This window comes from Fukomys damarensis, unplaced genomic scaffold (assembly GCF_012274545.1).
Source record: "Fukomys damarensis isolate Sample0158 unplaced genomic scaffold, DMR_v1.0_HiC HiC_scaffold_17, whole genome shotgun sequence".
In the NCBI taxonomy this organism is placed as follows: domain Eukaryota; kingdom Metazoa; phylum Chordata; class Mammalia; order Rodentia; family Bathyergidae; genus Fukomys; species Fukomys damarensis.
In genome coordinates this window covers 18,957,091-18,963,124 of record NW_022900929.1, presented here as the reverse complement: position 1 = coordinate 18,963,124, position 6,034 = coordinate 18,957,091, and the positions used below count along the sequence as shown (strand labels likewise).

General features: G+C 60.2%; 1 protein-coding gene across 1 annotated transcript in view; it reads right to left on the bottom strand.

The window, feature by feature from the left end:
- Positions 1-6,034, bottom strand: part of Clip2 (CAP-Gly domain containing linker protein 2) — a 31,615-nt gene that overhangs the window by 22,488 nt on the left and 3,093 nt on the right.

Here is a 6,034-nt window from a genome sequence, read left to right as displayed (position 1 = left end):
TGCTTGTGCAGGGGGGAACCTGCAGACGAAGAGGGGCTGCGGTTAGGGGCGGCCTGGGCACTGGGCAGATGGTGGGGGAACTGAGGCAGGGGAGGGGCCTCCCTGCTCTTGGACCCTGGGCGCCCCGGTCCCGCTGTCTCCGCCAGGCCCTTGGAAGTCCTAGCTCAGAACGGCTTCCTCGGGGTCACAGAACCCAGGGCAGAGCCAGCGAGGCAGTGCACAACCGTCATCAGCATTCTCAGAGGATGAGACTGAGTTGAAGCCCAGCTGGGCAGCTCAGCAAGACCCTGTCTCAAATTTAAAAATGGAAAAACCAAACAAACCAGGCTGGGGATGCAGCTCAGTTCAAATGTCCTGGGTTCAACTCTCCATAGCACATACACAACCCCAGAGCAGGAGGAAACTCATTCTGAGGATAACAGGCCATCACCTCCCCACCTGGGCGGTTCAGGCCCTCAGCTGCTCACCCAAGACCACCCACGGGCCCTGTGCAGGGCCCAGATGTTGGGGAGGGGCCTCAGTGCCGCAGTCCTCCCCCACAGAGCCCCAGGACCCACAGAGGCCCCCAGCCTGTCCTGGTCACCAGGAGAGAACACGGCCAAGGATGTCTGGGGAGGAAGGGGCAGGAGGAGCCCGACAGCCTCCAGCCCCTCTCCCTCAGGGGTAGCAGGGGAAGTTGGCGCTGGCCTGAGGGGTCCTCTGACTGTGCCCCCAGAGAAAGAACGAGCCAAGCTCAGAGAGGTGGGGTCTCCTGAGGGGGCTCCAGCAAGCCGCAGATGCAGGACCGGAAGCAGCTTGCTCAAGGTCACCTGGAACAACGTGGCCAGGCACAGGCCCAGGGTGTCCCTCGGGTGTGTGGCCCCCAACTGCACTTGATCTTCTCGGGTGCCACTCAGCCTGTCTCCACCCGATGCTGCCCGCCACCCCCATTTCCTGCAGGGATGACGTGTGGCAGCGAATCATCCGCTGCAGAGGCCAATGAGCCTGTGACGTGCTGGCAGGGGCAGGGTGCACCACGTCCCCTCACAATGCAGTTGCCAGTCCTTTCCAGGGCCCAGGCCTGGCTGGGTGCTCCCTCAGGATGCCACCAGGCCTCTGCTGCAGGGCCAGTGCCAGCTCTCACAGCAGAGCTGTGGGGGCCCTGCACCAGGGGGGCAGCCAGGATGGAGCTCAAAGACTTTGAGCATCGCTCAAAGGAGCTCATAGACGCTCTGCTGCCCTGTTTACAGATGAGGAGGCCGAGGCTCTGAGAAGTGATCTGCCTGGCTCCACGCAGGAAGCAGCAGGCTGTGGCCAAGGGCAAAGGCCAGGGAGGTGCTTTCACTCCTCCACCTCAAGCCCAAGCTACAGTCGCCTGGGTCTTGGACTCCCTGACAGGACCTGTTTCCCAGAAGCAAGGTATGGCTCCCCACAGCAGCGGACAGTCTAACCTGAGCTCCATCCAGCATGAGGGCACCTTCTCCCTCTCAGAGAAGGACATGGGGCGGATGGCCCTCGAAGCTTCTCTCCCACCCGAGGCCCTAGAAGACAGGGGTCCTAGCAGCTGAATAGGCAGAGACCCCACTGTCCCCATAGCCGCACCTCTCCTCACTGCATGCGCACTGACACAGTTACTTAACACCCCGGTGCCTCAGTTTCCCCACAGCTGTCCTGGGAAGGCAGATACAGGAGCACTGGGCACAGTGCCTGGCCCATCCCAGTGGACAATAAACTAGTACCATGGTTCTGATAAGAAACTGACAAACTAAGGAATCGGGAAGGAACAATAAGACAGACCAGGTCTGGAGGAGGCCGTCGGACTTCCGGTTCTGGTGACCCTGGGTAGATCGTCGGTCACCTCGGTGAAATCAGGGGGTCACACATACACACGCACACTCCTGCCAGCTCAGCCCGCCCAGCCTTAGGGCAACAGGGAGCAGCTTCAAATCCCCATCACACCAGTGAGGGTTGCTGTGCTTACCACAGCAGCTGTCTCTGCCCAGTGTCGCGCGTACTCCCCAGCGGCCTGGGTCCTTCCCGGACTTTATCATCTCGCGTGCAGATCAGGATCAGAAGCCGGCCCAGGTCCCGCAGGGCTCCAGAGCGCACTGCTGTGCAGATGCCCAAGTCCCAGCAGGCGCAGGCCCCGCTGACCTCAGCACAGAGCAGGGCTCGGGGCACAGGGGACCAGCACACTACTCTCGGCTGAAGCTGCCACCCAGCTGTCCCCTCGGGCCAGGGAGACCCACAGGTAATCTCTCCCCGCTGCCCGCCCCTGCCGGGGTCCTGGGCCCATGGACCAGTTGTTTCAACAGCTGCTAAAATCCAGGTTGAAGCCTGTGGCGCCCGCCGTAGTTGTTTTGCTAAATTTTGCCTCTTTGCTGGGGTCCCAGCCTCCCAGGACCACGCCCTTGTCAAATCCCCCAGCTGCCAAGGCCAGGAAGTCACAGGAAACTGACAGGGTCCCCATCCTCCTGGGGTCACCTGCAACATCACAGCGAGGGGCCGTGGTCTCCCCATGAGACCACAAAGGGCCAGGTCAGAAACAGCTGGGGGTGCTCGGGCTCTGTGTCCCCACCTCTCCTGGGGACCTCGCTGTCACAGCCGAGACCTAGCCCAGCCAGGCCCAGCGACAGACTCGAACCCTGCGAGCAGCTGGTCCTCCCCAGACAGCGTGGCTGCAGACAGGACGCACTCCGGTTCAAAGCGGAACTTTGAATGGGCTGTGAGGAGCAGCGGCAGCTGGCGGCTGCGTCCCACAGCGGCGGGGGTCAACCAAGGGGTCCCCGCCACTGCGCTGCCAGGACATGGGCCCACCGGAGCTCAGCCGGCAGGGGCCCCAGTCACCGACAGGACACAGGAGAGGCCCAGCAAGGGCCCTACAAAGGCTGGGCTGGGTGACACGCAGGACCAGAGTGCTGGCTTCGCTCACTCCACCAGAGAGTGGTCGCCTAAGCCTCCTCCTTCTCCTCAGCGGGCTCCATCTCCAGCACCCAGCACACGGGCAGGCAGGACAGGAGGGTGGTGCTGCCTGCTCCGCTCCCACTCCCTGGGCAGAGCCACAAGGGGTCCCCGCATCACGGCTGTGGGTCCTGCCTGCTACTCAGCCCTTACCTGCTCTTCCTCCCGCCTCGGTGCCTCCCTGCCATCCCCCTCCACTTTTCCTGTATCTCCACAAAAAGCTGAGAACCCCTTTCTCGGCCAGGTGTGGTGACGCTTGCCTGGAATCCCAGCTGCTCAGAAGGCTGAGGCAGGAGGGATCTGCCTGGGCAACTCAGTGAGGGCCTGGGAATAAAAAAGGGCTGGAGATGTGGCTCAGCGCAAAGGCCCTAGGTTGAGTCTTCCGTCCTACAAATAAATAAATAAATAAATTGATCTATCAGCCAACCAAGTAAAGTAAAACCTTGGAATGGAATGTTTGGCCAATTTCCCAAGGAAATGATTCAGAAAGTAATCTTAGTGCCTGAAATCACAAGTTGTCCCTCACACCATGGTGGGCGAGTCACTCAGACTCCTGGACAGCTTGTGAAAATAGTTTATCCAGGTCCCATGGAAAAGCATTGGTCAGGTTCTACAGGTGAGAAAGCAGGGTTTGAGAGTGTCCCCATGTCCTGTACACTGCCCAGGATGGGGGAGAGGAATCTGGGAATCTGCTCAGAAAGATTCACCAGGAGGGGCCTTCCCAGGACCCGTAACAACCAGGAGGAGCTCAGTGACCTGCCCCAGGGCCAAGGGGAGGTGTCCTACGCCAAGACAGGCCCTGAAATGCTCTCCAGAACACAGTCCCACAAGGTGTTACTTGTTATTATGAAACAAATAATTCAACTTCTCAGTTCAAAGAATAAGAAACAGCACCTTTAGAAGGCTGAGACATGAGGATTGCTGTGAGTTCTAGACCAGCCTGGGCTACATAGTGAGTTCCAGGTCAGTCTCAACTACATAGTGAGACCCTGTCTCAAAACAAAAAGAAAAGAAAAGTAAAGAAAAAAAGAAAGAAACAGCAACTGGACCAAAGCTAAAGCTAAGTTCCATGCAGGACTATTCAGAGCCTTTGATATGCTAATAAGCACTGTGAATTTGGGATTCCTCCTACGGTAGAGCAAGGGACACCCTGGAACAGGGGACTGAACCCATAACCTCTGTACTCAGCTGCATCTCCAGCCATTTTTAAAAATTTTACACAGGATTTCCGTAAGTCACTAAGTGGCCCAGGCTGGGCTTGAACTTGCAACCCTCCTGCCTCAGCCTCCCAAGGTGCTCAGATGACAGGCATGCACCACCACACCCTGTGAGAGGTCTCTCCACACAGCACAGGGGCCCACAGCTGGAAGCAGGGCTGTCCCAGGCAACCAGGCGGCCCCATCTTCCCTCCCGTACTCAGCAGCCATCCCCAGCGGCCTTCATGCAGGTTTCGGGGTACAAGTCTGTCCCCCACATCCACTCCCCTCTCCATTCCATGCTGACTTCCTGTCTGGTGGCCCGAGGGATGTAAATGTCCCACAGACTTGAAGCAGCCTTCTGCCTGAACCCTTCCTCTCCCCGGAAATGCTCCAGATGGAGATCTCAGAGGAAAGGACGCGGGGTCTCCAGAGCAGCTGTCCAGGGAGCCCCCTAACCCAGAGGGACCAAGTGACCTCCCAGGCCACCCTACTCAGCCACACCCCCGGTGATATCGCCTCTGCACCTGCCCCTCCCTGCCCTGGGGACGAGGGCAGGGATGCGGCCCGGGTCTCACCCTGCAGAGAGCACAGCTGGCCGCCCATGGAGAAGCCACTGGGCAGGCAGCGCTGGCCTCCCCCCTCCCCCCACAGGATCAACAGTGCCTTGACATCAGGAGGTGGCCCTACCCCCACGCACCACCAGGGAAAAGTTTAGGATGTGGTCGGGGAGGGGAGGGAGGGGCTGGCCTTGGAGGGATGCAGGTGACCTTGGAGGCCAACACTGGGGAAGAAAGCACCGAATCCCAGACAAGTCTCTCACAGTGATGCTTCCAGCTGGGATGGGGGTTGTGTGCCTGTCATTCCAGTATTCCAGGAGGCTGAGGCAGGAAGATTACCAAGTCCCAAGTCCAGCCTGGGCAACTTAGTGGAACCCTGCCTCAAAATTTTACAAAATTAAAAAGATTGGGATGTGGATCAGTGCAAAGTTCTGAGTTTCACCCTCAGCTGCTTGAAAAAGTGACCCACAAAATCCTCCCAGGCCTGCACAATCCCGGGAGTCCAGGCTCTGGGCCTGACATCCCCTCCCATGACAGGCAGTGGGGCATCCATCCAACAGGGTCCCTGCCAGCCCCTGTGGCCAGGGCTGAGCTCATGCTTTGGGAGGCAGTCACTGTGCCACTTCCCAGGGCAGGTGCCAGCAAACACAGGCCCCCATGTCCCCAACACCCTCTGCCAGGGCCCCTCGGACCCAGCCCGAGTTGCTCCAGGGCCCCACGTGGGCCCAGCCTTGGGCAGCACAGGTGCCCCCCCTCCGTGCTCTACAGAGCAGACGGCCAGACCACAGTGGGCAAGGGAGTCTGGGGACAGTGGCAGGGGGCCTGCATCCTGGCACTGCCACCCGCCCCTCCCCCAGGGCTCAGGACTGGGACAAAGGCGGCCTCCTCACCCCTCCCCCTGCTCAGGTCTGGCTCCCAGCCTGGGGTCTGGCACCGACCTGAGGAGGGGTCTATAGGCGGGAGTGGGGAGGCAGGGCACCGGGCCCAGGGCAGGCTTTGCCACCGCCATCCCACGCCAGAGTGTGGGGGTGAATCCCTCAACACCCCTCTCTGCAGGCTGGGCTGAGCCAGGCAGTCAGCACCCAGCTCCCACCCCTGGCCTGCAGACCACCCTACAGGCCGTGTGACTACCGCATGGTCTCTGGGCGACCCCTCCAGGGACTGTCACATCAGCCACTCAGTGATGTCCAGCACCGCACAGCCGCAACACGGTGGCACTGCCCACTGGATGCATGACATGTGCACGTGGACACACAGGATGGGGGACGGCCTGGCTCCCAACAGTATTTGGCCAGGCAGTGGCGCATATCAGGAATCGCAGTGCTCAGGGAGGCTGAG